This window comes from Hyperolius riggenbachi, chromosome 9 (genome assembly GCF_040937935.1).
Source record: "Hyperolius riggenbachi isolate aHypRig1 chromosome 9, aHypRig1.pri, whole genome shotgun sequence".
Lineage (NCBI taxonomy): Eukaryota > Metazoa > Chordata > Amphibia > Anura > Hyperoliidae > Hyperolius > Hyperolius riggenbachi.
Genome location: NC_090654.1, coordinates 93,209,288 through 93,227,494, shown reverse-complemented (window position 1 = coordinate 93,227,494; position 18,207 = coordinate 93,209,288). Strand labels below are relative to the sequence as shown.

Genomic DNA, 18,207 nt, shown 5'->3' with positions numbered 1-18,207 from the left:
ACCCTTTGATAATAACAAATATTGGTGATATTTTAATGGGAAAGAGGTAAGAAAGCTGTATTTTGTTGTACAATGTGTTTCGTCAGACTATGCCAGCTTCTTCTGGTACACAATCTCTAGGAAACCTCTCTTAGAGGCACTCTTTGAATATAATCGGTACCTGCGGAAGCTGACCTAGTCCAGCGAAATGCATTGTACAACAAAATATCATCCTTGTCTAATACCTAGAAAGGAGGTACGTTTCTGCCTACCCATTTAAAATTTTGAATATCACCTATTTTGTCTCTGCGAAAGGAAGCTTCTTGTACCAGAGTTTTATCTGATCTAAAAATGTCTTGTTTTATTGAAAAATACTGAAAAAAAATTAGAAAAGAAAGAATAATAATATATTAATAAATTGCGTCTAGATCTGCAAGAAAAGGTGTGTGTGTGTGTGTGTGTGTGTGCGTGCGTGCGTGCGTGCGTGTGTGTGTAAAGCACCAACATATTCCGTGGCGCTGTACTAGGTAAGAAACAAACATGGGGTACATAATAATACAGACAATGGTGTACACCAATATACAGGTGAAACTCAGAAAATTTGAATACTGTGCAGACGTCCATTTATTTAATAATTCAACTTAAAGGGGAACTGAAGAGAGAGGTGAATGGAGGCTGTCATGTTTATTTCCTTTTAAGCAATACCAGTTGCCTGGCAGCCCTGCTGATCCTCTGCCTCTAATACTATTAGCCATAGCCCCTGAACAAGCATACAGCAGATCAGGTGTTTCAGTGGTTCAGACTTTAAAGTCAGATCTGACAAGACTAGCTGCATGCTTGTTTCTGGTGTTATTCAGATACTACTGCAGAGAAATAGACCAGCAGGGCTGCCAGGCAACTGGTATAGATTAAAAGGAAATAAACATGACAGCCTCCATATACCTCTTACTTCAGTTCCCCTTTAACCTCCCTGGCGTTCTATTAAAGATCGCCAGGGGGCAGCGCAGCGCTATTTTTTAATATTTTTTTTTCAATCACGTAGCTAGCCTAGCGCTAGCTACATGATGCCCCCCTCCCTTCCGCATCCCTCCCACCCCTCCGATCGCCGCCGGCGCTGTAAGCCATAAGGAAATCCCGTTCTTGAACGGGATTTCCTTTAGGGCTTCCCCTGTCGCCATGGCGACGCATGTCGTGACGTCATCGACGTCGGCGACGTCGTGACTTCACAGGGAGACCCGATCCACCCCTCAGCGCTGCCTGGCACTGATTGGCCAGGCAGCGCACGGGGTCTCGCCTGGGGGGGCACTGCATCGCGGCGGGTAGCGGCGGATCGGCGGCGGCGATCGGGTGAGACACGCAGCAAGCAAAGTGCTTGCTGCGTGTTTAAAAAAAAATTATTCAAATCGGCCCAGCGGGGCCTGAGCGGCGACCTTCGGCGGTAATGGACGTAACAATGCGTCCATACCGCTAAGGAGATTAACAGGTAAAGCTAATATATGAAGTAGGAACCCCTTGCGGGTGTTTTGGATTAATTCGCTGATTAGAGTCTGACACATTGAGTCTAGAATATTGAACATTTTGTAAGCCATAATCAGCAAAATGATAACAAGTGAAGGCTTGAAATTTCTCGCTTTGCCTGTAATGAGTCTATTTCATATATTAGTTTTACCATTTAACCACTTGAGGACCACAGGCTTACACCTCCTAGTGACCAGGCGATTTTTCACAATTCTGCACTCTGCAGCTTTAACAGCTCGCTGCACGGCCATACAACTTACCACCCAAATTACCCTGCCCTCCTTTTCTTGTCCCTTTCTTTTGGTGGTCTCTGATCGCTACTGCGATTGTTAGTTTTTTTTTATTTTATTTTTTTAATCATTATCGTCCCACTCCCTCCCCCCTTCCCCCCCTAAATTGTCCCTGGATGGCGATTTGTCCACTTCCTCTCCTCCAATAGACATCAGCCTATGAGAGGGCTTAGTGTAACGATCGGTGTAACACAGAGAGAATCTGATTATCTGTGATCTGCAGTATCACCGAAAATACAGATATATACCTGATTATTGATGATCTGCAGTATCACCGATAATCAAATATATCTCTAACCTCTGGACACCTGAGTAACATGAGTGTTTGGTGCAACAGTAATACTTTGAGGAGAGCACCCGTATAGAGGGTGCAAGGCCGTAGAGATACTGCCCAAAGAACAGGTTTCCTTCCAAAAGCCTGAGGAGGCTCCCCAAGGAGAGGAGTCAGGCTGAGACTGGGAAGGACCAGAGTGTGAGAGACACTAATGGTGGAGTGTCACTGACAGATCTGTGAACTATCTCTAAACAGAGGAGATAGTTCTCGAGGTCGGACAAGCCAGGTCGGCAACAGACAGACAGATCAGGTACAGAGGGAGAAGACAGACTCGGAATCCTAAGGCAAGCAAGGTTTAGGCAACGGAGTAACAGATATAGCGAAGTACCAAATCAGAAATCAGAAGAGAGGTCAGGAATGCAGAAGGTCATAACAAATAATCAACAATGACTAATCTATAGGTGTGAGCTCCTTGATCATCAACACCTTGGAACTAGACTGAAGTATAACAGGATGGTTAAGCTAATTCCTAGACTTGGGTGTGAGCTCCGTAGTCATCAACACCCTGGAACTAGACTGAATGATAACACAGATAATACACAGTAATCCTAGTCTTGGGTGTGAGCTCCGTAGTCATCAACACCCTGGAACTAGTCTAAAGAATAACACAGATTTTGACAAACAGGTCTGAGTGCTTCCACGTAGTGATTGCAACGGCAGACAACCAGAGAATGACCAGCACCCAATATATATAGCAAGGCGCTCTCCAGCGCCTCCCCTAAGTGCTGGACCAATGGGAAGTGGTGGAATTGTCAGCTGACCGGCTTGGTCAGCTGACTCCCTTCTGGCTGTCATAAAGGCTCTGCCTCTCCACGCGCGCGCGTCCTTCTGAACCTGTGTGGACTATTAGTCCCAGCCACACCAGACATGTGTTGCAAAGCACTCGCCGCGCTGGACGCGGAATCCGCCGCACCGCTATCACAGCATGCGGCGGTTTCTCCGCGTTCAGCCATACTACTAGATGCAGGCCTACGCGTGCAGACCGCCACGTAGGACGCGGAATCAGCCGCCTTGTTCTGAGTACACGCGGCGGCTTTTCCGCGTTTTCTCACACTTAGGTTGCGAGTCGCTCGGAGGGACAGCTCAGTGACAGGGTTGTCCCGTGTACAGCGCTGCGCTAGATCGCAGCACTGTACAAAGGTAAACAAATGTTTTTTTTTTCTAAAAGTCTGCCAACCGCGATTGCGGCTATCAGGCTGATCCCGGAGCTCAGCTCCGTGTCTCTGCAGGGAACAATCGCGCATGCGCGTGTGAGTTCCCTGCTTGCTAAACTACGCCTCCAGGACTTGATGCCAGTCGGCATTAGGCGGTCCTGGGGGCGCCACCTTCCCACTGCTCATCGGAGTTAGGCGGTCGGGAAGGGGTTAAGTTGAACTTCTTATTAGTTTCACCTGTTAAGTTACATTTACCTGTACAAAATACAGAATTGGTAATTACAGTGACAAAAGTAATATGAATAAAATGTGTAACTAATTCCAAGACACAAAAGGGTGAAAGAGCCCTGCCCTTGCAAGCTTACAATCTAAATATATACATACCTCCCAACTTTTTGAGATGAGAAAGAGGGACACTTAAGCCACGCCCCTGCCACACCCCTGATCACGCACCCTTCACAAAGAAAAATATGTTGTTTTATAATTCAAACCACACTGGTCCTTTCTATCATGGTTCTTTTTCCTTCATATTAACATTTTAAAATTAGTAATATATCAATTTAAAGGATGGGAATAAAGTTTAGAGTCAATCAAACACATTTTTTAGTAGATAAATATATATATATATACACACACACACAAACACACAGAGTGCATATAATGTAGTCATGTTCTATGTAGATTGCAGCAAGAGATCTTGTCACCTTTGACTTGCTGATCTCTCCCATCCTCCCCTACTCTCCACCCTGTATCCTTCCTGCACCCATTTCTCTCTGTCAGCTGAAGCCACCTAATAATAACACACAATTTGTCAGGTTCAGCTCGTTCAGTGCATTTCAATGAGCCACATTAGGCTTGGCACCAGAGAGCGCAGGAGGGTGAGCCAGCCAATGCCATCGCCCATATGCAGTACCTAGGCAGAGGTTAACAGCTATCCCTCATATGAAGTGTCATGTAGGAAGAGGAGAAAATCATAACCAGCTTTTACTTTCCTCCAGAGAGATTCTGTTCAGTCGTGCATCTTCCTCCTCTTTGCCCTTCCCCCTATTTTTCAGCTGTGAATGGTTTCACCCGATGCTCTGTTCTGAGGGCAGGAAGAGGCTCTCCTCTGCTCTGCATCTGGTACCCAGAGCCTCAGCATCCTCATCCCAGCATCCTTCCGCACAGCATCCCTGGCACCCACACCCACCGCCGAACTCCTCCTGGCATGCTGCACATCAGGTAAAGCCCAAACCCTTTCACCATCCTTCCACTTTCTTACTATTTCCTGTAAACTACAATCACTCCTTCAAGGTATTGTGGCCATTTTGTCCTAGAGATCCTTGGACCTTTTTGTCTACCTACCTACATTTTTAATGGATATAAGTGACAGGTGTCACTCCATGCTGTAGGATTGTATTGGCCAGAATGTACCCCTGCCTTTCTCTCCGAAGAGGAAGACCAGCCTGCTCTCTTGCTGGTGAAATATACTATGACCTTGGAATTTTTGTTAGGAGTCTTGTAGGAATATATTTGAACTGGATTCTGTGTGATGTTTCAGTAGGAATTCGAAATTCATATTTTAATGCATGGTGATGAAATGGATTTGCGATTCTAAAGCAATTTGCATGTAAATTGGGTAACTTTTGCATATCTAATTAAGATGTGACACGCATTGTGTGTGTAAAATATGTACATGATAGCAGATTCGCTACACCCATCGAGAGAAAGAGGTTGTGAGATAAATAGATAATAATGTATGTTTCTGTGCAAATATTAGTTACTTTGGACGAAAATGCATCAGATGTGTACAGGTGCAATATATATATATATATATATATATATATATATATATATATATATATATATATATATATATGCATATATTAGCTAGGTAGAGAAATATGCATCCATCATAGCACAAGCCAATTATCTTTGTACCATCCATGCAGGGGTTAACCTTGTGCTGTTTGCCTCAGGCATTTCCCAGTGCAGTAGATCCATCTTAGTGGTGCCTATTGATACTGTGCAGCCCACAGAGTTCCTGCTATACTCCACAGCTGAAAGTGACCTTGACTTTTCCAATACTTAATAGTATAGGTGTAGTGTGTTTTTTTTTCCAGTCTCCACTACGCTTATAGCAAATGGCATGCTGTGTGGCTCGCTGAGGGAATAGACAAACCTCACTGGCTTGCCTCATGCTGCAGAGCAGATACGCTCTCAGAGCCTGGGGCAAGGTACAAGTTATCACAACATGTTTATAATGACAGCCTTCTGCAGGCATAAGAAAAAAAAATGATGGTAATAATAAACGCAAAGGTCAGTTGGCGTAATTGGTGAAATACGCAGTGATGCCAAAGCAACCGAGTCTTTAGCTGAATGTGTGTCACAGTTGTGTGTATGTATCCTTTTGTCTGTGTGGTGAATATATATGTTAGCGTTCCTGGCCTCTGGAGACATGTACAGCATTATTGTGAATTCATTTTGCGAGGCGTGCTTCAGCCCTTGTTTCCCTATTTGATGCCTGAATGATTTCAGCCACGACAGGCAGAGACTGACTGGAGGAGGAAGTGCAGGAGAGGGATGAGCGGGCGTCGTGCATGACTTATAATTTGGTTTGAAGGCTGAGCGCAGCTGTGAGGACCTCTGATTGCACCGATTTGTCAGCTGAGTCTGTTTGGGTTGCTCAGATACAAGGCATCCCCCTAGCTTGGAGAACAGGCTGGCAAAGGGGTCAGGCGTGCAGATTATATACCCTGCTCTGAAAATGTTTTAACAACCTGTGTGGGGGCTAACCAATCAAAATGCAGATTTTATCTTTGCAAAGATAAAAGCAATGCGAAAGGTAGCAGCTGATTAAATAGAATGATTTGGGCTTTCACATGTCCTCTGCTGAAGCAAGACAAGACAAAAAACATTTATATTGCGCTTTTCTCCTGGCAGACTCAAAGTGCCAGAGCTGCAGCCATTAGGGTGTGCTCTGTAGGCAGTAGCAGTGTTAGAGAGTCTTGGCCAAGGTGTCCTTACTGAATAGATACTGGCTTACTGAATAGGAAGATTCAAACCCTGGTCACGTGTGTCAGAGGCAGAGCCCTTAACCAATACACCATCCAGCCACTGCCCAGAGCACAGAGCAAGGTTTACCCATTGGACTGGCAGCGTGTGTCACCCTGGTCATGGGTGTCAGAGGCAGAGCCCTTAACCAGTTCCCCCTTCCAGCCACTGCCCAGAGCACAGAGCGAGGATTACCCACTGGACTAGCAGCAGTGTCCTCCAAAAAATAACCCAGCAGAAATACCTAGCCTGCATCAGCACCTTCTCAGGACTGGCCTTAAAGGATGGGTGTACTTATAATTGCGTTATACTAAATCAGCCCCTAATTGCTACCTAATCGGTAATGCCCCTCGTCTGAACCCTTGAAGAGATTCTCTGGCTACCGTTGATTACTTTTGGCATGTCTTCAGTATAAAAGATCAGTGAAGTTCCAATCAGATGACAGATATGTAAGTCCAGCAGCCAAAACTAAAATTGTCCATCTGCCAATCCGGTAAAATAATATAGTCTCATCAATAATAATCCATGTGCCAGATCTCAAGAACACATCGTTCCCATCACCAATTATATGCAAGCAAGAGGGACCCAAATCAAAGGTCCTCCATAATAACTCTTTAATCGTACAGCTCATATCATGCAATAGTGGTGTCTCATCAAACATAAAACATATACTGTACATAAAAAGTCACATGCCTCCAGATAAAATAATTACCGTAAGTAGCCATGTGCCTGAAGAAGATAAAATAATTAAATAGCCAGGTGCCCCCTATGTACAAAAAATAAGTGTGCCTCCAGATACAACATCTAAGTAGCCGTGTGCCTCCAGATACAACATCTAAGTAGCCGTGTGCCTCCAGATAAAGGTATAAAGTAGGCAAATTCCCCAGATAAAAAAATAAGTAGCCATATTAACCCAAGATAAAATAGTCTAATGATGTAAGACGCTGCTGGAGCTATGGAGACGGAGACACTGAGGAGGATGAAGGAAGATCACATTGCTGAATGGTGGATAGGTGAGGTGAGCTAACTCTTCTCAGACTGTTCGGCTCCTTGCAGTCCGCCAGCCCTGCCTTGGCTTTCCATGGACAGTTCCACAAAGCTCCCTCAGTTGCTTTGTGGGTAATCTGGGCCTGTTCAAAAAACACCACAGAAGTGAGTTTCTCGCAGTGAATAAGAGTTCCTTTCCAGGAGGTGCTAGGGAGGAGTAATGCAATGACAATTTCACACTCTTTTTATTTCCACTAGTATGCAACTGGGTGACAGTGACTTATGTGGCAATCAAAATTACTAGCTGTTGCATTAGGTTGATCCAATTTCAAGCTTCATACAATTGTGTAAAAATGAAAATAGAATTGAATTTAACCTGAGGCACTTAAAGGACAACTGAAGTTAGAAGAATATGGAGGCTGCCATATGTATTTCCTTTTAAAAAATACCAGTTGCCTGTCAGCCCTGCAGGTTAATTTAGCTGCAGTAGTATCTGAATCATACCAGAAACAAGCAGGCAGCTAATCTTGTCAGATCGGACAGGCAGAGGATCAGCAGGATAGCCAGGCAACTGGTATTGTTTAAAAGGAGATAAATATGGCAGTCTCCATATCCATCTTGTTACAGTTGTCCAAACAACTCAGCTCACCAAAAATTGCAGTCTTCAGTCTGACATTAAACACTTAACGACCGCCTAACGCCGATAGGCGTTAGCAGGTCGCAAGTGGTTTCCCATAGAAAAGGCCGCTCGTTCCATGTCAGTTCAAGGAGGGTGTCTCCGTGAACAGCCTGCGAGCCTCCGATCGCGGCTCGCAGGCTAAATGTAAACACGCGGGGAAGAAATCCCTGCTGTTTACATCATACAGCGCTGCTGTGCAGCAGCACCGTAAAGGAGATCGGAAGGTAGGGAAGGACAGGCAGGCCGAAAATTGCTGCGGAGGGGGGCTTTGAGGAGCCCCCCCCCCGAAAGGCAAAATTAGCCGGCGGCGATCAGACCCCCCCAGCAGGACATCCCCCTAGTGGGGAAAAAAGGGGGGAAATCTGATCGTCCTGGCTGATTCCTGATCTGTGCTGTGGGCTGGAGAGCCCACGCAGCACAGATCTGGGAGAAATGGCCTGGTCCTTAAATGGTAGGATCACTGTAACAAGAGAGGTATGGAGGCTGCCATATTTATCTCCTTTTAAACAATACCAGTTGCCTGGCTATCCTGCTGATCCTCTGCCTTTAATACTTTTAGCCAGAGACCCTGAACAAACATATACAGATCAGGTGTTTCTGACATTATTGTCAGATCTGACAAGATTAGGTGCATGCTTGTTTCTAGTATGGTTCAGAAACTACTGCAGCTAAATAGACCAGCAGGGCTGCCAGGGAACTGGTATTTTTTTTTAGAAGGAAATACATATGGCAGCCTCCATATTATTCTCACTTCAGTTGTCCTTTAAAGATTTCCACAACTATAGTAGAGTCTCGGTTATCTCGACATTGGCTGGTGATACCGGATAACTGTGCTTTCTGGTTGCTTGAATGATAAAAATAGGTCTAGCTAATACAATACTATACCCCACTCTATATACATACCATGAACTCTGTATTAAATGTTAAAATACAGTAATTGAAAGTATATTAACCTTGGGGGAGCTGTGGAACCCAGTGTTTAAGCACAGCAGAGCCCAAACACAGCCTAGGGGTCCTTTTACTCTCAGTTAAAACGGAAAGAAAACTGATTTTCAAAGTAAGTCCCATGTTTTCCTATGGCACCTTTCACACTTAAAGGGAAGGTTCAGGGAGGGGAGTGAAAAAATAAAAATCAATTTCCACTTACCTGGGGCTTCCTCCGGCCCGTGGCAGGCAGGAGGTGCCCTCGCCGCCACTCCGCAGGCTCCCGGTGGTCTCCGGTGGCCGACCCGACCTAGCCAGGCCGGCTGCCAAGTCGGGCTCTTCTGCGCTCCAAGGCCCGGCACTTCTGCGTCCCACGCGGGCGCGCTGACGTCATCGGACGTCCTCCGGGCTGTACAGAACTACTGCGCCTGCGCAGTACAGCCCGGAGGATGTCCGATGACGTCAGCGCGCCCGCCTGGGACGCAGAAGTGCCGGGCCTTGGAGCGCAGAAGAGCCTGACCTGGCAGCCGGCCTGGCCAGATCGGGTCGGCCACCGGAGACCACTGGGAGCCTGCGGAGCGGCGGCAAGGGCACCTCCTGCCTGCCACGGGCTGGAGGAAGCCCCAGGTAAGTGGAAATAGATTTTTATTTTTTCACTCCCCTCCCTGAACCCTCCCTTTAACGCGTTTTAACTGAATTCCCAATGCACTGCTCTGGAAAAACGCGTACCGACGCACATTAACGCGTACTAGCGCATACTGACGCACACTAACGCATACCAACTGATTAAGTGTAAAAGGGGCCTAAGAAGTTGGCCTTCACCACTGTGAGTACTGCTGGTGATTTGTGCTGGTTGGTTGAGAATTCTGGTTAGCTGAGTTCTGGATAATCTGGACTCTACTGTATTTAAAATAATAGTTAACAGTTCTAGATTCTTGTAGGGATTAGTGAAGAGAGACACGTTTGTTTCAGAGCTATTCATTTGAGTGCCAGTGCTTGACTACTATACAGCTGATGCCAGGACTAGGGAGGTTGTCAGCTAGGAGAAGTTGTCACTCATGAGGATTGGTTAGAGTGCTGCCACTTGGCTGTTATATTGCTAAGGCAAAAACTATGAAGATTTCTGCCCTAGGTGGTTGAGACCAGTGCCTGGAGTGAAGACAACAGAAGGTGACTATCTGTTAGGGTTAGGCATTGTTTAGGAAGGTCATTATTAGGGGACAGGGTAAGTGGAGAATAGTTTTATCAGGAAGGGTTTGGAGGTTATGGTCATCAGGAACTAGTTAATTACCGGGCAGCCAGAGGCCGCGACTGACTTAACTTTCTACCCTCCCTGCATGAGTGCAAATCTGCGTGTCAAGAGAACTTTTCTCCATCGCTAGAGATGACTATTTTCTTGTGGATGGTCTTCAGTCACCATAGGCTCAGTGCTATCAGGGACAAATTGACCAAAAGATTAGAAGATGTTTTATCCAACAGGAAGCAGTCACCTAGCAACGGCTGATGGGTGAGGTGCTGCTGGAGAATGCTACCGTTATCATTGCAATACAATAGAAAGAAGCAGCCACCATTCAAAAAAAAAAAGCACTCACCATTGCTGGGAGCAGTATCAATGTTATGAGCTAGCTCAAAAACAGGTCTCAAAAATACTGAATCATGTGCTTGAAAAAATACAAATGTATTAAATGACACCTGAATAAGTGACATGAATTATCACCCCTGTTTAAAACACATTAATACCAATACTGAGAGTATGTTCTCCTAATTACATGCATACAACCCTGGTGAAGTACCGTAATTGCAAACAAGTATCGTCCAGCAAATTCCTATACAAATCCTGTACTGCCACTTAACATAAATGGCTGTTATATTGTTCCCACCACCAGGCGCAAACCAAACAAGGCCTTGTGGTATATGTAAGTAACAACCGGTTGCTGTGCAGTTCCAACTAAGAGGATCAACGGTTATCCCACAATCATTGCATGTTCATGCAAGCACAGTTTATTCTTTTGTAGCGGCACAATGAAACAAAATGCAGTATGATGGCAATTGGATTTTAGACTTCACCACACAACCAAACTCTTTTTAAAAAGGGTATTAGGTGATCCCCCTTTATTTCATCAAATAAGGAACAGATTTCAAGAGGAGTAACAAGTATATTTACCTCAGAGAAAGCCCTGAGGTGAGCAGTACTGCTGGGGTGTCAAATAACCTCACATTGCTAAGTCAAGGATGGTGGCATTTTTACACAAGTCATTTAAACCTTTTTGAGAAAATACATTTGTCCCTGAAGGTAGGTTTACAGTGGAGTGCAGTGAAATCATGTGCCTATTGTGTTCCCACAGCAGCACCATAGAAAATAGAGGAAGTATGTCTGGGATGTCCAAAAAACTGTTGACGGCTGTCAAACTTATCCAAGTGTGAACCCGGCCTAAAGGTGGCCACACACGATACAATAAAATGATCCGATTTTACGGTAATTCGATAAAAACGATCGGATCTCCCGAAAAAGTCGAAAGCATTTTTTTCATTCGACTGAAAAATCCGATTGGAATTCCCGTTTTCTTCGATTTTAACCGATCCGGAATGCCAGATATTTTTCTTCAATCTTTTTAAAGATTGTATGGTGTGTGTTGGATTGTCAATTTATTAATATACACACACTAGCAATTTTGTCTGAGTTTCCAATCATTTTTATCATAATTGGGAGAAAAATTGAACATACGTGTGTGGTACATTGGTCATATTTTTTAAATGTTACAATCAGTCAGAAAAATGTATTGCAATTCTTAAATTGAACAGATATTTAAAAAATTGTATGGTGTGTGGCCACCTTAAGGCTCATTTTCAGTGCAAATTTATATAAAGAGAGAAAATCTGTTGTCTTGCAGAAATACTACATTGGCGACTTCTAATGCACCCCATGGTTTAGTGTACAGTGACTGAATGTGGCAATTGGTAAATGGAGTGGTGAATAAATCTCCTATGTGGGACTAGCAGCGAAACCACCTGTTTTTCTGCATTGTTTCTAATCTCTAAACAATTTCTAAGTCCATTTAAGTGCTTTTTTTGTAATTAGCATTGAAATTCCTGTTGGCTGTAAAGGACAATTCACTTTTGAGAAATCATTAGGTATCCCGCATGCCGGCACTTGTTCTGATGCGAATATGGAACCCTCTAGTCGGGCCATGCACAGCAATGGGGATGTGCATACGTAATGAGAAAAAGTGCTGCCGACTGTCCGTTTTTTCCCCATGCGCAAATTTGGAAGCAGCCTCCATTTCCAGCATTGTATATATTCTTTATCGTCTCTGCTTCCATGTCATTGTTGTCTGAGACTTACACATACGAGGAATAAAGAATCTCGCTGCATCACTTGACTAGTGGAGAGCCTACAGATACTTTCGGACATGTCCAAGTAATGTGTAGCAGGTCTTCTCCCTACTCACCACACTGCATTTATTTCTTATACTGGGTTTATTCTATTACGCCTATTTGAGTATTGTACCCCAAGCTTGAAATTTCAGTTTGTGTTTCTGCATCATCTCATTGTTGATTGCGCTCCTGTGGGTTATTGTCACCATTATTTTTTTTACTACTCCTCAGTAAGGCCTGGAACTCACTACAAAGTGATATCACTAATCACAATCGCTAGCGTTTTTAACCTGGCGGTAACCCCGAGCTATGCTCGGGCTAGCTGCCGCAGAGCATCATATTGCCCCAGGAGGATTTTTTTTTTATAAAATGTGTTGTATATGCTTAAGCTAGCACTTGGCTAGCTAACTATGTCCCCCAAGTTTCACCTCTCTCCTCCGATCCCCCCGATCGCCACCGAAATACGTACCCCCCAGGGATCCCACATTCTCCCAATCAGCTCCAGGCTTCGCTATGGGGAGGATCGGGACTGCGCATGACGTCGATGACGTCCGATTGTCACCATAGCGATGAGTGAAGCTGAATGGTGAAGCTGCGGCTCTTGCGGGATCGCGGAGGAGTAAATATTGCCGGCAGCGATCGGGGGGCTTAGTTAGGTTCTGCGGGGCTTGGGGGACATAGTTAGCTAGCGAAGTGCTAGCTAAAACATAAAACATTTGCCAGCGATTGTGTAGCGATTTGCGATTAGCATTTTTAATTCTGACTGGTCCTTTCAATTAATTTTAATTTTTTTACATTGTGCAGTAATTGAAAAACGCTAGCAAAACGGCTCTGTATAGAGATTCATAAACGATTATGCCAGCGTTTATATACTTTACATTGCAGAAACGCTAACGCTCAAAAATGCTGCATGTCCTGCATTTGCAATTTTGCTAATCGCAATCGCTCCAGTGGAATTTGACCTATCCATTAACATTAGCTGAGGGTTTAGGGAAATTGCTAGCATTTTGAATCGCTCCCTAAATGATCAAAAAATCGCTCTAATGGGTTCCAGCCCTTAAACAGTCCCCAAGACTTGTGGTAGCTTAATAATTTTGCCTCATTTCTTCATATCAATGGGATATAAATTCAGGGGATCACAGGTCTATGGGGCCTTTCTCCAAGCTTTTGTTTTCAAATGGAGCTAACTAGGCTTTAATTGGGGTGGTGGTGGGGGTACAGTGACTTATTTTCCAGGAAGTCTCTAGCTATTGGGGGTGCACCAGATCTTCAGTCTTTCAAAAAGTTACATTATATATTTGGTGCCAAATTATTAATAACAATAACAAAAGTGATTGGGATAGCATGTCTCATTTTAGTTTAGTGGCAGGGTAAGGAGTTCCAAAACATAGAAGCAGCATGACAGAAGGCCCTTTTTTCCAAAGGTTTTGAGGTAGGCTCTCAGATTGACCAAATTACTACATCCTGTTGACCTGAGTTTGTAAAAGGAGTGCAATAGCTTCAACCAATCTTTCAAAAATTAAATTGTGCATGGATTAGAATGTCAGTACACTGGTCTTCAGATGTTATGACTAACCATTGGAGTGAACAAATAATCTGTGTAATATGGCAATGTTGGGGTTGGTTTCTTACATCCGGGCCCTGGCATTCTGTTTCAAGTGCAGGTAATGCAGGTCCTTACTTGTAGGGCCTGTGTTGAGGGCATTTCAATAGTTCAGCCATAATGTGATGAAAGTGTGAACAAGGGCTGACAGATCTTCTGAGGGGTTGAAGTGTTACATTTCTGCAATATTCCTTAGGTGAAAGTAGAAAGATTTAACGACAGCAGAGATTTTATTTCTAAAGTTCAATCCGGCATAATTAATACACCCAGGCTGTGCACATGGCCAGAGCTGTTTAGATCTGAGCTCCCCACCCGCAGTGGTGATGATTGAGACCGGAGCTGTTTTGCTGCCAGGCACTGACCACCAAGGGAAAGAAGTTGAACGTCAGTTTTGTCTCCATTTAGCTTTAGTCAGTTGTCATTCTTCCACTCATGCAGCTCAGCTAAGCAATTCATTTAAGCAATAATGAGAGCATCCCGTTTGGTATGATCTCAGCAAAAACCTTTGCAAATTAAGGAGAGAGAAGTGTCAATTGCATGTCTTTACCACTGTTGGGCTTTACAGTGAAATGTGCCTCAAGAAATTATTTTGACAATTGGACTGAATGCCAACTGAGTTAAAGGAGTACTGTAGGGGGAAAAAGAGTTGGACTTACCTGGGGCTTGTAATGGTCCACCGTAGAGGTCCTGTGCCCCCACAGCCACTCACCAATGCTCCGGTTCCCGCCTCCGGTTCGCTTCCGGAATTTGCGACTTTAAAGTCGGAAAAGCACAGTGCCTGCGCTGCCACGCCCACGCTGCCGCTCACGTTACCAGGTGTGGATTGTGCAGGCCCAGTGTGGTCTGCGCCTGCGCATTATGCTCCTGGTGACGTCAGCAGGAGTGAGGACACGGCCGTGCAGGTGCAGTGGTTTTCCAACTTTAAAGTCGTAAACTCCAGAATTGAATTGGAGGCGGGGACCGGAGCATCGGTGAGTGGCTCCCGGGCACAGGACATCTGCGGGGGACCATTAGAAGCCCCAGGTAAGTTCAACTCTTTTTCCCCCTACCCCCCTACAGTAGTCCTTAAAATATGCTGCTAAAATGTAGAGCTTCCTCTTCCTCTTCCTTCAAGTCCAGATCTAGCTATAATGGGGTCCAGGGGCAAAAGAAACTTGGGGGACCCACTGACACCTCCTTTCTATCAGATCCCCCCTAGGTCCCTTGAGCCATCTGCCAGGCCCAATCCAATCCATTCCCCATCCCGTCACACAATATCATTAGGTGTACTTCATATATCCCATAAAAAAGCATTTTTGGGGTGCCCATTATTCACCACCTCCTTTTCCTATATGGAGTGTACACACAGCATCCCTGCTCTCATGGGTCACCATAGCTGGAGGGGAGTAAGGGCACCTTGGGGGTCCCCCACAGGCTCTGGGGCAATAGTTCCCCTTGCCTCTATGGAAGCACCGGCCCTGTCTTCCTTACTACTCATTCCTTCCCCACAGCTTTTTGGGGGGATTGGGAGACATTTTGTTTGGGCTGTTCAAAGAGTTAGAAAGAGAATCTTTTCCTTCCTCTCTCACATTTCCCTTTAGCTCACTCAATCTAGTTATGGCTTAGGTACAGATAGAATCCTCTAGTCTAAAAAGTGGATGGATAACTCACCTTTCTCCTGTAGCTTAACAAAATGGCTTCTGAGGTCCAGTTCTATCAAGAAAATAGATCTGAACATCTTTTTGACCTGACGTATTTGATAGGGAAGGATTATTTGTGATAATGTTAGTCCTGCAAGAAGACACATTCATTACAAAATTACAATTTTACTTGTTCCTGAGGTGGTTCTGACATTTCAGTTGGGAGAAAAGCTTTATCATTGGAAGGTCATGGTATTTTGGCTTATCTAACACTCATTCCATGTGTAGTTTTCTGAAGTCAGTAATTAAGTCATAAACGTGTTAGTACAACCACCAAATTCCCTTCAGTCTTGCAAATAAATACAACATTGTTTTCTGTGGAAATACTGTTATCGTCAACATTGTCAACTATAGCAATGGTTACAGGTGTGGTACAAGTTTCTTTGCTTAGTGGTCTCTTGCATGTTCTTCTGTCAGTTTGTTGTCAAATTCCCCATCTTTACTACTGAGACCAGATCACCTGGATTTTTTTTTTGTTTTTCTGGTTGGACTCGATGGGCTTATGTCTTTTTTCAACCCAAACAACTATGTAACTATTTTATAATGGGTTCCTCCTCTGAAATTGGTTTATTTATTTACAATTTAACAATCTCTTAAAGCGATGAAGTTTCAGTCAGGAGTCAGTCAAGAGTCAGTCAAGCAAATCCATTTCCATTCAGTCAGACAATTCTATGGTGGTATCTTACATCAACCACTAGACATTTGGCGATGAGCAGTACGCCTTCAAATTGAGTTATCACCTTCTTTTCCTCTGGTGGACACTTTATCATTACAGACCATGGCCAATATCGATTTCCTCTGAAACCTCAGTAAATCAGTTCTTTGATGAGAGGCAGATAGATCTTTTTGTGTCAGAGATGTTAGCACACATGCAGAGTGATGTTTGTGCTAAGGGTGTAGGGTAGTGTCACTGTCTTTCATGTAGTTACACAATTAAATAAAAAGGAAAACGAGCCCCAATGGTCTAGTATATCAAAGTAAATTCGCAGTATGCATTAAAGGGACCCTGAACAGGACTATAAAACAGGCAAATAAACTTACCTGGGGGGCTTCCTAGTCCGTGCCCACATCTCACTCGTAGTCAGTGAAGTCCCTCAGCGTCCTCCGGGCTCCCTCTGTTCTGCCCGGAAGCTCGATTGGCAACTTCGGCCAAAGTGGTGGGCTACCCGTCTCGCTCACATGCATGTCTCCATAATTGTTCTACGCAGAACACTTAAGGCAACGGGCGTGCGGAGGGGCTGCGCATGCGCTGTGGTCCACCAGTTCAGCCAAAGTCAACGGAGCTGCCGGGGGCAAAATGGAGGAAGCCCGGAGGACACCAGGGGACTTCACTGACTACGAGGGGCTGGAGGAAGCCCTAGGTAAGTTAATTTGCCTGTTTTACGGTCCTGCTCAGGGTCCCTTTAAATCGAGAGTTTATACTCACAAGCAAGGGTTACCAATAAGGCAACCACTGGTAAGATGGGTGGGGAGATTATACCTGACCCCACGCAGGTTAAGAAGTCGCTCTTTGTAGACAAGAGGGGGAGCACATCCCTCCTTTAAGACTGGACAATTATAACACTGATTATTAGTACAGAGGCACCAAAAGAATAAAAACATTTTGCTAAAAATTATATAAAATGGAAGGTATTGGTGGACTTACCTCCCCAATGGAAGACATGGTTTAGTCAGTTTCAGTTTAGTAATAAAACACAGTATGTCAGAGACGTTTGGTATTCCTATGACTGTGTCTAGTTGCTCCATCATTTGCCTGACGAAGCACCTGCAAAACGTGTTGCATTGCATTGTGGAGTAGTCAAATAAAGCATTTTATTACTAAACTAAAACTGGCTAAACCGTGTCTTGATTTCTATTACTCATACGGTATTTATTCCTAAAGTTCCTTTTCGTAAATAGTCTAAAATAGGTTTATTTATGGGATGGCAGTGGCACGTTCTCAACCATTAGCTCCTAAATGCAGTAATGGAACATCAAAGTTTCTTCAACTTCTAAATACTTTGGCACTGAATTATTTTATCTTTAACAGGAGTTATATTGGCATTTTGCTGGTTTTACCTTTACCAGCCTCATCAGCTAGTTGATCTAAAGAAACATTACCGAGCCTTAAATGTTATGCAGCAGCTGGTGTTCATGTCATCCTTTTAGGGCAGCGATCTACAACTTTATACAGGTATTTCTTTTAAAGTGGATCTGAACTCTTGCACAGTACAGAAGGAAAACATAGAGAAATGCACCCTGCATGTATTTAGAGAGTTTAGCCAGACTGTTCATTTATTTAACAATTTCTCACCTGTTTCTTCTTACTGCTGAAAAAAAATGAATGGGAAAGTGAGATAACAGTAACGGTGCTCATACATTACTCAATTTTCATGTATGATAAGTTATTCGTTTAGATCATTTTATTGGATTGGGGAGAATCAATTATGTTCCATTCTCTCCCCCTCCCCTTAGATTGTAAGCCTTTGGCAGGGTCCTCTTTCCCTATGTATTCTACATGATCATGTGCCTCCATCATTGTGCTCCTTTCCTATGACTGCCAGGTATTTGTACTGTTTGCCATGTACAGCTTTGTCCTATGTTGTATAACCTTGTTACGTCTTTCATCCTTTGTATTATTGTATGTATTTATTGTCCAGCGGTACGTAATAT

The 18,207-nt window shown here is 44.2% G+C and overlaps 1 protein-coding gene across 2 annotated transcripts in view; it reads left to right on the top strand.

Annotated features, from left to right (window-relative positions):
- The first annotated feature begins 4,340 nt into the window (after window positions 1–4,340).
- SV2A (synaptic vesicle glycoprotein 2A) overlaps window positions 4,341–18,207 on the top strand; it is a 241,764-nt gene continuing 227,897 nt past the window's right edge. For both annotated transcript variants that reach the window (XM_068253195.1, XM_068253194.1), the window contains exon 1: window positions 4,341–4,496. The gene's annotated coding sequence lies outside the window, so the exon portion shown is untranslated. The remainder of the gene's footprint in view (window positions 4,497–18,207) is intronic.